The sequence below is a fragment of the Anser brachyrhynchus genome, assembly GCF_964034855.1.
Source record: "Anser brachyrhynchus genome assembly, chromosome: 13".
NCBI classification, from domain to species: Eukaryota; Metazoa; Chordata; class Aves; order Anseriformes; family Anatidae; genus Anser; species Anser brachyrhynchus.
The window spans coordinates 19,925,377-19,942,350 of NC_137708.1; the positions used below are offsets into that span (position 1 = coordinate 19,925,377).

The 16,974-nt window shown below is 36.4% G+C and overlaps 1 protein-coding gene across 1 annotated transcript in view; it reads left to right on the forward strand.

Annotated features, from left to right (window-relative positions):
* The window catches only part of TENM1 (teneurin transmembrane protein 1), an 854,834-nt gene that overhangs the window by 146,484 nt on the left and 691,376 nt on the right, over window positions 1–16,974 (forward strand). Inside the window, exon 5 of the mRNA XM_080553265.1 lies at window positions 12,608–12,697. The gene's annotated coding sequence lies outside the window, so the exon portion shown is untranslated. The remainder of the gene's footprint in view (window positions 1–12,607; window positions 12,698–16,974) is intronic.

Genomic DNA, 16,974 nt, shown 5'->3' on the forward strand with positions numbered 1-16,974 from the left:
TTAAAATTATATAAATATTTTTCCCTACAGTTAGATAGGCTTTCCCTGCGAAGATGACACTGAAAAACATTAATCTGGTTAATTAAACTTTAATCTATGCCTTAGCACATTTACATGGAGTGAAATCATTCTTAGATAGTGGTCTTAAAGCAGGCACTAGAGAAGATTGTAAAGCCTGCAGAGAATGCTGTGTCATGAGCTTCAAGAGTAAGTATTAAGACCAGTGTTTTATTTAAGATCACAAAATTCCCTGCCCCAAAAAGAAACTTTTAGCTCATGGTATGCTTTTTATTTAGAAAATATTAATACTTGACAGATACAGTCATTGAATTGATGAATACTTCACAGATACATGAAGGAGGGCTGGGATTTGTATTTTAATTGCATTTTAATTTGTATTTCTAATTGCTTTTTCTAAAATAAAACAGACAATTTAGAAAATATATGGTTCCCTGGGGTTTTACCGTTTTTTTGTTTGGGGTTGGTTTGTTTTTTCTTAACTGAGAACAAAGCAGTTGCTTCTCTGACCTTCTCCCAGTGAAACTGTGTTTAAAGTGTTTTAAGACTGCAGGGACTTAATTCTCTCTAGAAGATAATTAATGTGCTCTTCTTCAGCAAAATTTGCTTGACTTTTTAACTCTTCTTTCTCCTTGTTCAGCTGCATATCTTCAAGTTTTCCATCATCCAAACAGACAGAACTGGATGTGATCAGCAATCTCTTCCAGTTTCCTCACCAGGCAGTTGCTCTTTTTCTGTTTCAAAATGAATTTCTGGAGTTTGATAGTCTGGAGTTTTAGGTGCGCTTATAGATTACCATTCCTTCAGTGATCATCAGATTTATCCAATTCATTCTCTTTCCTGCTTTAGTTTGTAAAGCATCTCTTATGAAGCTGCATTTTCTGTCTTCACCCATGTTTCTTTTTAGTAATTCAGCTTGCTGCCTTCTGTTGTTCTCCCAGAGAGTTTCCAGGACAGTGGCCAGCTGGCAAGCTGCCTTCTCTGAGCTCTTATCGTGTCATATTGCAGCATATTACTTGTCCACAAAGAGGGAAGATGGAGGACCAAAAGAGATCGCAATAGAATCGGAAAAGTACTTAAAATTCTATGCAAATAGTAAGGGGAGTAAGGAAGCAATATAATACCTTCTGTCAGGTGACTAACAGAATTGCATGCAGAAATAAGTTCTCTGAAGGAACCAGAAGTTGAGAAGAGAAGAAGGGTTTTAAATGAATGGCCAGTATTGTAGCTCTTCCATTTTTTGGGGGGGTGTCCTGATCAGCAGTTATTCAAAACACAGTTGACAGGATCATGACGAAGATACAGGAAAAATTCTGATGTTGCTCAAGTCACTTGATGGTTATTATTGCCATTGACAAGACCATTATGTGCTTATGAAAATACCTTGTCATTAAAAAGGAACCTCCACTGCCTTATAAAGAGGAAAGAACTTGGTGGTTGAAAGGATAATATAAGGGCAAAGGATCCTCAAAAATTGACTTGGTTTTATTTGTCTCCTCTTCTTTTTTGACTTCAAAGACAATAGTAGTGTTGTTAATAATGTGGTTATGACTGAAGTGTTTTGCCTTAAGTTTAATCTCACAGATGCTCAGTGTTGCTTTCCCCCACACTGTTGTTTGTCTATAGGGGTGTTGAACATGATGAAAGCAAACACCAGCAGCTTGGTAGGGATATGGGAACTTTGGAATAGTGTCAGACAGAGACCTGGTTTTCATAAACAGTGCTGACTGCTTGCTTTGCAGTGTGGGGAGGCACTGTCACCAAGGCACTTGCCCTATTGTAAGTGAAAAAGTGTTTCTCCTGTATCCATCAATGCTGTGCTCTCTGGCAAAAAAGCTCCCTTCTCCACCTGCTAGTTAACCTTACTTACATATGGAGGACTCAACTATTGCATTGGCACTTTAAAACTTGAGTTGCTTATCTGTATTTTTGACTTACTGCTGTTTTGTTTTCCAATTGGTCTAAAAGGTAACTTCAAGCATATAGGTAGCCATCCAAACAAGTATTTTGACTGTATTGTTAAATACGGGCCTTTTAATTCACGCATGGAAAAAAATGTAATTTACTACTCCATAGCTCTCAGCTGCCCTGGAATTAGTAGAGCTTGTATTGGCTTGTGATTATCAAAACCAGTATTGTCTTGTTTTCCTGACCCCCTTACACATAAAAAAAGGTTGACATGGCAGAGTAATAGAAAGTGTATTGCATTAGGGTTTAGTATTAAAGACAAACAGCACAAATGAAACTGAAAGCATATGGCATTCCTTGCCTTCTATGCCAGCTGATGAGCAATACATTTTGTATTACGATCCACTTTGGAGGTTTTAAACCATTAAAACCTTGTTGTTTTGTTTTGCATGCTTGAAAGTTGCCAGTTAAACCAACTGGAGTAGCCTAATTTAGCTGATTGTGTGACTAATGTGTCAGAGCTCTGGCTTTGAGTTTTCTAGGCTGGAAGTGAAAAATTGGACAAAATGCATTGCATACAGCAGGTTGTATACTATAACAATGCTTTAAATCTGGAACATTGCAGATGGAACTGCAATGATATTTCTGAAAAGTATCTAAAGGAAATAGAAAAAATCAATGAATATTTCTTATATTCAAGTACCAGATTCAAGCCCTCACAAAAAAAAATAGCATTTTCTTATGATTACCTAATGGTACTACTCAATATTTAATAGAATGTCATCTGAAAATTCAAGTAAGCAGTTAACATTAGTATATGCTAAAGAAGTTAATCTCAGATAGCTCTACCTCACAATTCCAATGATTCTAATGCAGGCTCCGTGCTGACATGGAGTTGTCCCTTAGTTGAAACAAAGGATTTAGAATATTCACAGTGGATGCACTTGGATGGATGTATTTGCTTGATGCAATGATGTTCTGTAGGTGAAACAGCTCAGCTGGAACAATGGCAGAAAGAAACATCGCTCTAAGATCTTCCTAAGAAAATAACTATGTATTAGTTGGAATTAGATGATCTTTAAGGTCCCTTTCAACCCAGAGCATTCTATGATTCTATGATATTCTTCCTTGAAACTTTCCCTTGTCACCACTATCTGGATAATACTGTCTGTCATTTTTGTGGCTACCATCATGTCTGGCACAGTGAGAATATGAAAGGACTGAGGCAGAGACTCCTAGAATGAAAAGAAAGTTGTCTATGGTTTAAGCATCTTTAGAGAGAAAGCTCTGTAGCAAACATTCATCACTGGTTTGTATGACATTAGTTTAAAACTTTTTAAAATGTGATCACCTAGAAACTCCTTTAAGCATTCAGACATTAATTGCACTTTTAATGAAGTTTCTGTTAATCACAGACTCTTAAAGGTCAAAGAAATGTTAGCTCAAACCACACCTTTCTTTTGATTGAATTTCTTTGATATATTTGATCACTTGGGTTATAAAATAAAATCAACATTCTCTGGGGCTTATTTATCTAATTCAATTTATGTCTTTCCTATTTTGCATCAGCTCTTTTCTTCCAAAGATACAGATCTATTTAGACAGGTCTGGCGTAGTGTGAGACAGTTTGTTCATGTTTATTTCAGACTTGAAAGAGGAGGAAAGGCAATACCTCTTTGCATATTTTCTTTTAACTTTCTTGTGATTAAATGTGTTGTGTCAGTGAGAGCCTGACTGAAGGCTGAACCCTTTGCTGTTGTGAAATTACTATAGGACTGTCTCAGTGCAGAAAAGGGCAACCACAACAAAGCAGAACGACTCATAGGCAAAGTATAGTTTTATAGTAGTGGCAGAGCAGGTTCTGGAGAAGTTGGAGGGATGAAAAAGAACCAGCAAGTCTTCTGGAGGCCAGGGTGCCTCTGAAGGCACGGTATTCTGGGTGAGGTGGGTAAAGCCCTTTGCTACATCTCCTCCTTTTCCTAATGTCCTCACATCAGTCCAGCTCATCTGATCTCATCAGGGATCTGGTACCTCTTCCAGAGACTCTTCATGCTATACTAGAAGCTAAAGGTGGTGCTGGACTGAGCCTTAAGCAGTTTCTCTGAGTGCAAGCTGCCTGCTTTGAAAATGTGTGGGATTTTTAGCTTCCTGTGGCATTGTTGAAGCCCTCCTCCTGCATCTAGACTGTACCGTAGTAATTTCACAACAGCGAAGAGCTTGAACCTTCAGTTGTGCTCTTTTTTGTCAAGCTACTTGGACCAAAATATTTAAGTATACTGATATTTATTGTAGATATGACAATGCCAGAAGTGTTCATGTGTTATTTCTGCTTAGTCACTTAAATAATTTGATTACATTTTTCCCTTTCAAATTCATTAAAGTTCATTATATAGAAAAAGACAGGTGTTTTTTCACTGGATCTCTCTTCTGCTCTTCCTTCTGTACCATCCCCCAAATAATTTAGTAAATGGCAGTGTATAGTCATATAGTCATTCATATAAGTTCTGATTCTTCTCAGAAGTTGCTATATGACAAGATTCTAGGATAGTCAGTCTTGTGGTTATAAAAAGTCTTATTTAATTGGTTGAAAGTGTCATCTCTGATATGCGATAACGTAGTCAAAAAAAAAAAAAGAAGAAAAATAAAAAAGCTGTTGTTCACCAATATGAACTTTTTTGTCTCACTCAGCGTCTTTCTGAATAAATCTTATGTAGAAAGCCATGTAGCGGAATAAATTGTTACATTATTGTTCAGTTTGCATGTCTATCTAAATTCAATCTCTTAATAAAACTCAGTTATTGATTATTATATTTCTAATTTGCCTCAAGGCTCTTCTACACAATCATGGCAAAGAAACAAAACATGAAAGTATTTTCCTGCAGATAATTATTCAAAAAAAAAAAAGGGGGGGGGGGAAATAGAACATAAAGCTGAATTAAATTTTTTATCCAGCTGTAAAGCTAGCAGAGAGCTTTAGCAAGCAGAAAGTTTTATGAAAGTTAAGCTGTTTAGATAGCTATACTAGAAGTATTAAAATGTAAAAGTTATAGATAGTAAAAGCTAAAGCATATTTAGCTTATGAGGCTGTCAAGTTCAGGATACCTAAACACTCTTAGAGGTGAGAATTCTAACCGCAGGCCTTCTGCCTTTCATCCTAAACCACAGATTTGGACAAGGTTTAGTTTGGGGTTGGTCTCCAGTTTCTAATGCTCAAACCTCTCTCTGGAAGTTCAGTTGAGAACCACATTAGGATTTTGGTTATGGTGCTTCATAAGTGTATTATGTCATGACAATTTTGTTAATCACAAGACTTTTTTTTTTTTTTCCCTGATATACATTTTTAATATTCAAAGCAGTAGTTTCTCAGAAATAAGTATTGAAATGCTTACTGCCTACAGCCTAACACAATCGTTGGTCTCTTACTGAGCAATTACCCAGAGGTGCTGGTTCAGATGTGCAGGGAGTTGTTTCTGGAGAAGGGGAAAAAGAAGGAACAGAGAAAGGATGAGATGCACCAACCTGGTCCAACAGGTACTTAGCCCCTTGCATGGTGAAACTGTTTGTGCAGTCTAATATTTGACTTACCAAAGAATCTAGGTACTTGCCTAGTTTTTGTTTAACAACAATAACAAAAAGATGCAGTTGTCCTCAGAATATTTAACTGTCTCAGTGGTGAGAGTATTCTGATGAGATTTGTGATATTTTTTTTTTAATGAGGCTTACACTGAACAACAGCAAAAACTCGAGTCTTTAATAAAGAATTACTCAGATCTGAATTTGGATTACTTTTCCAGAATAATACAACAGCTCACAAGGGAGTCAGAGAAAATTCCCCCCAGAATATGCAAGCCACGAACTGCCCAGCCTCTAGCCTGTGGGGTGAGGGAGTGAAGTTTCAATTCCCTTCACATCTGTTTATTCTTATATATCATAAATAACTTTGGTCTTAGGCTCCTCCAAACTTGATTTAAATTATGAGACCTCAGTGTCAAAGCACTTCAACTACTCATAGCATCCTAACTGGATGCTACTCATAGCATCCTAAAAGATACCGCAAGCTAATCCAACTCTATGCAAGCTATGAAACGAGGAGCAACTCCTTCACTGTGTAAGAGAAATGTGTCCATACCTGGGAGAGGTGGTTCCTCAAGAGAGGCAAGTCAATAAAATATATGCCAATCGACTAACAAATGTCCAAACCTGACCATATATTTGTGGTCTTAGAAATAGTTGGTACGAAACAGTATTGTACAATGATGACATGCATGGAAACTAGAAGTTTGGGTAACTTACTGTTTACTAAAAACAAATCAAAACAAAGATGCTACTGATAACAACTGCTACTCAAGTATATTTTTCAGTATTGAGGTAAAGTAACTAACCTGTGGAGCCACACTGAAAAATTCAGTATCTTCTGGAAGTTTAGGCGAGAAACAGACTTCACTCTCTACTGTGCCACCTAATGAACAAGCAACAATAAAGGGGACTCTATAGGATGCATCGGATTCATGCTGGTGGTAGTCTTAAATATTTCAGCACACTTTCATTTTTGAGAAGAGGTTATCAAGGGCAAAGCATTGCTACAGATATTGTTACGCTTCTGTCTAACATGGTTTTGTATGGTATATTCTGTAAGGCTAAGCATGATCAGAATTTAATGCAACAAGTCAATACAGCAAAGGATTTTCTTCCAGAAGTAACTGAATTAGAAAATCTTGTGGCAAAATAGTGAATATATTTCCTGTGGCAGTGAGATACCTCATTATTTATTTGACCTTTAAAAATTCTATTCATTTAAAACTTAATGTAAACTTTAAGAGATGTGCTTGATATTCGGAAAATATAATGAGATCCAGTAATAGCTCTAAAATGTGAGGAAACTTTTTTTTTTTTTAAGTATAGAACATACCTCTTAAACCCTGATGACCTTTAAAACTAGAAGAAACATCTTAAGTGAGCACACTAACGTCATTGCTGTGAGGTATTGCAGGCAGTGATAGCTGAAATGTTTTTGATACTAATTTGTGCATTCAAATATGGGGAAAAAATAACATCAAGCTGTTTTTCAAGTTTTGTTTTGTTTTTTTATGGGACCTGTAAGGTTTTGAGGCAGTTGTGGATTATTTATTTATTTATTTTTAATACAATAGATTTCTCAGGAAATGGTCGAATCTCATTTGCTGTAGGACTCCTTTTGGACCATAGGAACAGAACATTCGTTCCATTTCCTCTGTGCATTACGCGTACATGCTTTTAACTGTACTTGGCTTTCCATGTGAAAATGGAACAATTATAACTCCATGCAAGTGCTAGAAGAGATTTTAGGGTCATCAGGGCAAGATTCAATCAGATATTCCCTATCTGCTCCAGTGAAAAGGTAGTTTTCTGCTTCCTTAGTGAAGTTGTCTTGAAGGCTGGATGCAGGGCATGGTACATGGTATTTTAAATAGTAAAGAAGTAAATATTCAGATTGTAGGTTTAGGGGCAGGGCAGTTCCACTGATACCGTGTGAGTAGTCTGATTTCAGAGCCTGATTCTTCTGTTGTCATTTACTAATTTAAATACAAATGCTTATTATTATGGACAATATGCAAAAACATGGCCTTTATTGATTTGAAAGGTTTGGAGTCTGATGTCAAAAACCAGCTTTGACAGATTAGCAGAAGAAAGAACCACTTGCATGTTTAAGGGCTGAAACCACGAACTCTTAGTTGCAGATGGATGAGGTGAGAGAAGCATTCAGTTTAAGTCTGTTGGGTTTTTCTCATCCATTGGATGACTTCTATGTTTGTCTGCAATGGGAAAGGACATGTTTTTCTGCACCAGGAAAGGAGGTTCTTCCATTTCCTCTTGAAGGTAGAGTAATGACAGGTTTGGGCAGTTACTGTGCATGTCTTACTCATTGCTTTTTCAGTTTGGGAAGCAACTTTATGATCTAAGGTAAATTGTCTAGGAGGGCATGACCTTTTGAACCTTACTTTCAGTTGTCCAGACTAGCCAGCAAGATGGAAAAGTCTCCCTACATCTTGTTTATATCTAGTTGTGTTTCATCAGCAAATAGGCTCAAATAATTAATAAATTTATCTTATGAAAATGTATGGGGTGATTGAACTGCCTTCCTTTTTCTCTTGCTAAGTCACATTTGCCCTTCTGAACCATTACAGAAAAATCTACGCTCCATGCAAAATTCTTATAATCCAAAACTGAATAGGAAATTGCCATAATGTGTTGGTCCCCCTGTGATGGACACAACTTAAATCCGTGCTGGAAGCATTCCAACCTTCAGGCTTTGTTGGCTGATATCTCATTCTCTTTTCATAGTGTGCAACTCATGTCATGTCTCATCTCTAATCATTTTGTAAATTATTGCTAGTATTAAAACTCACAGTCATCTGTTGCTGTTGCTTTCCTTTTACAGGGCGAGCCCTAAGTAAACATAAATGAGAGGTCATATTTGAGCCCCCAATATCATAACCAAAGCCAAGGAAGGAGAAGGCACTTGTTCACAATTACTCAGCCAGTTGGCATCACAGCTTCCCAGTTTTTCTTTATTTTGTTAGACTCACAGTTGTCCCACCCCCTTCATGCTGGGACTGACCTAGAGGAGCTGGGGGTGGAGGGATATATGCCAGGACACCCTGCTTTGATGTACCCTCGGCAGCACCACAGCCTTTAGCAGAGTAACTATAGAATTTGCAGCTGTTGATGTGGCTCTTACAGGTCAGAAGGGAAGCAGATCTCACAGGGATTGTTCATACCATCACACGCCCTCTGCCAGCTGGCATCACCAGCAAGGCGTCACCGATGGGCTTTATGGGCTACATGGAGTCTGCCTGCAGCCCTGTACATGGGCAGGCTGGGGGACTGGGATCTGCTGGATTACGTGGTGGTCTAGCAAGGGCCTCCAAAACTGAAGGAAACGTTAGTGCCGCTGAATTGTGCTAACAGATGCAAAGAGACTGTGCTGCAGAGGATGGTCTTACTGATTCCTTTAGCTGCACAACTCAGTAGTTCTTGGTGAAAGAGACAGGTAAAACAGAGCTGTGGATTTAGTGAAATTGTAACTACATAAGACATAACTGCTTTATGACTGTACGGGCATAAGGAAGCAGGAGAATATAATTCCTCCAGTATACAGCTTTAACACTTTAGCTCGTGTTTCTAGGACACTAATGATTTCAAGGAGACCACTGTTTCCTCTGGGACACCTGATCACATCATCTTTAAAACAGTTTCCATTTCAGATGATGTAGGTGATTTAGCTTTCTTTTTCATTATGGGAGTAAACCACCATGGAAACCATGGTATACTCTCATTTTTCCTCTCTGTGCTTTCATCCACCAGTCTCTGTTTCTATTCATTGTTTATTCAAAAGCAAACATCTGCATTGTCTCTATATTATTCTACCTAAGTTTTCTCTTGCAGAAGAAAGACTTCTATGTTGCAGATTTTCTCTGGCACTTTCATCAGAAAAAATACTATTATCAGAGGTAAATTAGCCCTTGTAGTGTCTATTTTCCATCAGTAAAATTTCACTAAACACTGTGCTAATAATACCTATTAACTTCCTGACAAGAAAAGATGACTTGATATTGATTATATTACGTTGCTCACAAAGCCTAGATATTCACTGAAGAATCCATTAATTGAGAAATTTGTTTTGACTTTCTTTGTAAACCTGGAAAGAGATATATTTATATAATGAGTCTTCTGTTACAGTTTAATATTTTATAATTTATGGTGTTTAAAAAGAATGGATTTTTTTCCTGTTTTAGTGGTTTGGTTTTAGATTATCTTGTTTCATTATCCATGCCTAATTGTTCACAAGACTGAAAACTGATCTTGATTTTGGGATATCTTTAATGGCACTTTCAGCTGAATCTGCTCCTCTGTCTGGCTCGTCTTCTGGTCTGATAATTACTTGTGCTGGCTGAAAGGGAGGGAGGAGGAACCTAGAGCTTGGGCAGGTGGGAGGGAAGAGTAATTTAAACTCATCTAAATCCAGCAGGAACATGAGCGATCCCGTGGCAAGCCAGTTCAGGAAGCTTACTGAGCAAAAGTAGATCACGGGGAGAAGATGAGGGATAGAGAGGAAGGGAGGACTGAGACAGTCAAAAATTTAGATTTACAATCCTATGGAATTGCACCCCTAATCCCTGGGACTGGACTGCTGAAAACCTGAGGAAAGAGCAAATACTGTCAGCTTGATTTAGTCTAAATCCATGAATGCTTTCAGTTACAAATTTTAGCTCTGTAAATTTTCCAAAGGGCAGAGCTTAAAATGATCAAAGGGTGGAATTGGAATACCTCTCTTGATGAAGCTCCGGAAAAGAAAACATGTTTTTTTGTGCTATGAGCTTTCAAGATATTTTAGTCTTTTGCAGTGCAAAATGCACTTGTGAAGAAGACAGGTTACAATGCAAGTAAGTTGACAAGACTGAAAAATAAATAATTTTCTGAAAGATTTTAGAAATAAAGGACTGCATTATATGCATGACGGACTTTTTTTCACTGTGCTGTATTTAGTAAAAAGCATGTATTCACTCTTCCATTATGAACAAAGTCATATCCAAAACTTCAGTCTCCTGAAACATCTGGAATCTGGGATATGTTCATTTGTTTCATGTCTTTCTCACAGTCCTTTTTTAACTCAGATCTCAGACATCCATGAACCTGGTATCTGCTTTGGGGGTTATTCTACAAGAGGACTGAGGTGTGCTGTGGTTACTTCAATGTAACTGTGTGTATGTTGACAGGTGGCTGCGTGATGAGGATGTAGAAAGGAAAACACAATTTTCCTCCAGTCTGTGTTCTCTCTCTGGCCTGGATCTGAAGTTTTGGTTCTCCTTCAGTGCAGTTAAATTTGTTTAAGTGAAAATTTAAGACAAGGATGACTGTGTAGAGAAGCAAAAGGCATTAATTAGAAGACGAAAAAAAAAAAATCTGCTCCAGGTATTTTAAAATAATTGGAGAGATAGGTTTGTTTAGGAAACATTCTTCTAACAATTTTACATTTAATAACCATAAAATCGATCATTAGGTGCCATAAAAGCGCTGGGAATGGTTTAGAAATGAATGATGAATGAAGCGAGAATTCAAGAATAAATAATAATATTTTGTCAGGAGTTTTTCAAAAATGTTTTATATGTAATGATTAGCTTTACCTTAATTATATCAAAATATAAATCATTCAAATTACTGTGCATATTACTGAGTGGAAAATAATTGCATTTTAAATTTCATTGAAGAGACCTGGCAAACAAAATGGTAATTAAAAGTAGTTATCATATAAACAAAAAGCATCAAAGCCTATACACTATGGATTTTTTTATTCCTGGAGTTGAAATCAAGCTAGGCAGAGGACTGATTGAAATTTATCCCAGAGTAGCTGAAAGGGGAATGAAAATTAAAAATGTATGCACTATAACTTCAATATAAAGCTCAGATAAAAATCACAAAGTCACTGTCAAGGTGAATTCCTCAAGAAAGAATACAGACCAGGCAGATTAATTGTTTTTCTATGGCTTGCATAATTATTTTCCAACAAATTAATTATTTTCTTGTACTTTCTGTACAATGTACTCTTTTATGTCTGTATTTCACTAGATTTTTATTTTGTTCTCATTTGCTCTTACCTTTATTTAACCTTTTCATTCCTTCTGTTTTCTTTATACTTTCATATTTTAAATTTCCTTCAGAAGCAAAAACTATAAATGGTGCTATTTTGTGCTTGCAGAAAGATACCGCACAGCAGTCCACACAGAAGATTCAGTACTTCTGCGTAATCCCCAGCCCTTCTTCCTTTCAAGCACAGAAGAGTCTTGCACATATAGCGAAGGTCAAAACTTGAGTTCATAGAATCCCAGAATGGTTTGGGTTGGAAGGGACCTTAAAGCCCATGCAGTTCCAACCCTCTGCCATGGGCAGGGACACCTCCCACCAGCCCAGACTGCCCAAAGCCCAATCCCCCCTGGCAGTGGATACTTCCAAGGCTGGGGCATCCACAGCTTCTCTGGGCAGCTTGTTCAGTGCCTCACCACCCTCTGAGGGACTAATTTATCCCTAACATCTAATTTAAACCTCCCCTCTTTTAGTTTAAAGCAGTTCTTATCATTTTATTTCTATATTTTTTTCTACTCCTTCCATTTGTTCTACAGAGGGGCCTGATGTCTTTAAGTGAGATAAATATATATATGTATACATAAAAATATGTATTTATATATGAGGTTCCTATCTGGACACAGTCACTATCTTGAGGAGTTCCCAGTCTATGGAAAAGGCTTAAAATATTATTACCCTCATCATAATAGTTCCATTAAAAATGAGAAACCTGAGCTCTTGTCTAAGTTTGTGTCAGAGCTAGCAATGTAAGAGCAATTCTTTGAATCCCATTCTAAAATGGTAGGCTCAGAAGCACCCTTCTTTCAAGCTAATGAATTTCAAATACAAATACCTTTTTGAGATTACTTGTCTTTAGTTTCTAGAATTCAGTATTTGACTTCCATTTTAGGTGTCCTCAATGAACTTTCTTAAGCCACTGTATGCAAGGCAAGTGGTGGTTTTCTTAGGAAGCTAAGAAATGGGTTTATTATGTTGAATAAACTGAACAAAGATGTATGCATACAGCTAGATCGACCATTTTCTCATTGGGGACCCCATTTTCTCTCTTTCTCCCTTTCAGTTGAAACTTGAGGGTTTTGTATCACATGACTTGTGAACTGAAGGAGAGCTGAAGAACACGCCAGTCCAAATTTCAGTACATCATACTGTGGTAAGTTCAACTTTTTGTTGTTTTAACAACTTATTATTTTTTTTCCACTTAGAAATGAAAAGACATAGTGAATACATATGATGAAACTGATACTTTTCCAGGTTTCACATTAAGATTTTTCGTCTGTATTAATGATATTTTACATCTGTGTTAAACTATAGAAATTGCTACTTTTTTTTTTTTTTCATGCTGTGTGATGTCTGATTTTTTTTCATGGGCTGGATCCAGTTTCTTTGGGACTGGTATAAGTTTTTGTCTTGAGAACACTGAAGGGTTTTATTCTTGTAGAGTCTGATGGCTCTTATTGATTTGATGTCCTCTAGAAATCTTATTGGAGGAAAATGCTCTCCTTACAGAGGTAGATTAACTGTTTGACCTTTAAGCACTGCATGAAAATCAACTCTCTTTTAAATGCGAAAATGTCACCTGGTGATAAAAGAGACTTCTTAATGTGTTAGGGAGAAAACTGAAGTTTTTCTTAGGATTGTTGCTAGAGCCTTTCTCTATATTCTGCAGCTTGCCTTGTGGCAGATTGTTTCATTATCCAGAAGTATCATTAATCTTTTTTATTATCACCTTAAAAATAAACAATGATTTTGTTGTGTTTGACACAAGTAGTGCATTTTAATTTTGTAGGCTTGTATTATTGACTTAGAAAAGCTCTGCAACATTTTGGCTTGAAATACTGACTTACAAATATGAAAATGCTTTTCAGATGTGTGGAAATATAATGGCATCTGTTGTGCATATTAAACAAAGTGTGTGATTTTTATCTCTTCCACATGGAGCTTAACATTAACTAGGAAAGTTGATATTAATTAATTATAGAAATAATAACTTGTCATTCATTTTGCTTTCATGCAAATAGCTATGCTGTTCTGTGGGCCATACTGAAAGCAGGTCTCTAAGGAAACAGAGGAGTAATCTTGGGTCACGTGATGGAGTTCATTTCAGTAATAATAATCGAAAATTCAACTGGTTTGATATTCTACCTCTGTGATTTCTTTTTTTGTTTTACAATTTGGCAAAATTCTGTTTTCTTTCTTTCTTTATTAGCATCTAACCAAAGTAATAGTGGTGTTTATGATAGATTAATTCAGGAGTAGTTCTTTGTTTTTAGATATGATTTTCTTAATTCTAGTGTTTGTGAACATGGACAGCTGACAATCTACTGGCATTTATTTCTGCGTTTGTCAAGAGAATTTAAAATTAATGTAATAAACATGCACTTGCGAAGGAAACACTTCAGAACTCTTCTGGTAATGACTTCATGAAATTTATGGCCTGAAATAAAGTTTGTTTCATTCTCTGGTATTCAATGCCAAGGAGACATTAACATCCTTGGGAAAAAAGAAAAAAAAAAAAAACAAAACAGCCCCAAACCACCAACAAAAAACATAAATCTATGTGCTACAGACATGGATATACTTGGCTGGTCATTAAGGATTTGTAAAGTATAACATTGATGCAACTGAAGAGAAAGAATAAAAATTACTTAGAAAGTTTTAGGGGAAATCTAAGTAGATATGTCTTTTACTCCTTGTCTCAGGGTTTCAATTCTTATGTATTCTCTCTTTCTATTGGTGTACTTTATGCTTGCTAAACTGATACATGCAGTATCAGTTCTGCAGAAGCAGAGATTTAAAACACACATGCATAAAACAGTAGTAACCAGACAAAATATTTGTAATGGCTGTTACTTTAGAGAGTTTAAACATTATTTTTTCTTCCTCAGACGTGGCCTAGATTCATTAAGCACTAGTAGCATGTTGATGAAATTGATACTACCATAAATTATTATAACTTGAAGACTGCTTATTTAGCAGGTGTTTTTTCTTCTTTATGTCTGTAAAGGAAATATTTACAGATGGATATGTTTGTGTAATCAGTGTAATTTTAAACTGGCTTTCTTAAAGTCTCTTGCTCTTTTAGCCTGGCTCAGTTGTGATTACTAAAGAAAAGAGGTTCTGGTGATTCGATTTTTGTGAGAGCCCAGGGCAAAAGCATCATATTTTCTTGCTCTTCCTTGGATTTCATCCAAAGCCAATTCTGTTTAATCTGCCTGCTGCTGCTCTGGAAGTGACATCTGTTCAAATTTACACTCTTTATCATGGCTGACATGTTGTTTGTGTGTCTGTTTACCCCAAGCCCTAGTTCCAACTGCCTTTTGCAGATAATTTGTGATTTCTTCCTTCGGTCTATCACAGGTTGCTAGGCATTGAATTGCTGCATATGGAGCTTTGCTATTATTTTTTATTTCTTTTCCTCAGATTTGCAATTATGTTTTGAGGAAGAATGAGAAGTCTAAATGCAAGGTGTGTCAGGAAATGTACAGAAGGAAGGTGGATGAGAAGTGAAGGAGCTTGGGGGGCAAAAGGGGAGCGCACAGAAAATGTGTATATATAGTAACCTGATAAGGAACTTAGTAAAATGTGGGCTCTGATCTCTATACAATTCTCTTGTGAAATAAATAGATAATATTGTTTTCGTAATTTTAGCTACAAAATTAGTTTTAGGTGAAACAACTAAATTCAGACCATATTTTTCTGGCAGGGATTTCCATAATAATTTATATGTAGGTAAAATATTTTATACTGTAAGAATTCAAAAATCATGAATTAGATCTCAAAAGCTATGAGATGGCTTTCAAAACAGAATAATTATTCCAAAATATTAAATCTGGGCACTTTAATATTCCTTGAAGTTTTGGCTAAATGCAGATTAGCATTTTCAGATGTTTCCCAGATTTTTGCAACCATAAAATTTCTATCTAAAATTAAATATGAGACACTCATGTAGTCATCCCAGGAGCCTGAAATTTAAGATCAATGTTGTGAGCCTTGCAAATAAGATGATGAGCTGTCATCTTTACATATGTGAGGACAACAATCTTTCAGAGGCACCTTACTGTGTAACATAGGTACTGAAAAATAAGTCTGAGACAATCTTGAATTGCACAGTTGAGGAGCTTCGCAAGAGGAATAAACTACTCTTATTCCCTTCTCTTATTCTAGAGGGGAAATGTGGGGATTATTGCTCCCGATCTCTTTCTTTCACCAAAAATAAATAAATAAAGTTTTGGTATTCACTATGGTACATTTCAGGGAAGATCAGTTACTGAAGCAGATTAAGTGCTCAAATGTATAAAAATAATTTAAACTGAAATTTGATGTCCTGCTGAAATATCAGAGAACAAAAAATGAATGAGTAACTTCAGCACCATTTTCAAATATTTGGACCTGAAATATGACTGAAATACATAATGAAAATATTGAGGCAGATTCAAATAAATTCCTTTATTGGTCTTTGGTGCTACAGCATTTATCACATACACACTTCTTACATCCTAGAACGATAAACTCTCTGGTTGGATTATTCTTTTTTGCTTTTTGTGTTTATTTTTCTCATTATATGTGCACAACCAGGACAACTAAAAGCTGAGACATGATTTAATATTTTACATAGATGATGGATAAAAAGTAATTAATTGTAAATTTATATATATTTTTTAAAAAATAATATGCTATCTTTGCTGAAGGGAAATTATCCAAAGGAGACATTCTCTCTTATCTTGTCCTACTGTCCTGGAGTTTCAGTGAACTCAGTCTTAACATGAAAATGGGGTCTGGATTATTTCTAAAAATTGTTACATAGGCACATCAACTCTCAGAGCAAGCCAGATAATTCAGTAAACAAGAGAAACAGCAGTGCACAGCCAATGGTTACAGTAGGCACACTGCATGCACAGAGCAGTACGTAGATGCAAACAACCCACATGCAGCTTCACTTGCTCTTTTTAACATACGTCTGTATCGATCCCATCCCAGGCCTTCCCGACATGTGCCTGCTGGCTGACTTGCTAAGAAATAAAAGCTGACACACGTTTGAGCCAAATACACACAGCTGTGTGATCCATCTGTAGATTATGCCTTACTTCTACCAGATGACAAAAGACTAGTTTACAGAGACAGTGAAAGTGTGCTACATAGGTAGAAATCTTTTTCTCATCATCACGTTCTCTTCCTTTCCTGTGTTACTTCCTTCCTGCCACATACTTAAAACGGTGTTCATGCATCTCTGTCACATGGGAAACAGGATTTGTTTTTCTTCATCACTTCATGGTTTTCAAACTTTGTTTTATAATTTGCATAGGAATTTTGCTGCTTGTCATGGTTGGATTCTTGCTTTTATTTCTATGTAGTATTTGCTGCCTGTCAGTGCACAATGAGAACGTCTTTGAAGGTTAACACAGTTGATGAAAATCTGTCAGCCATTGT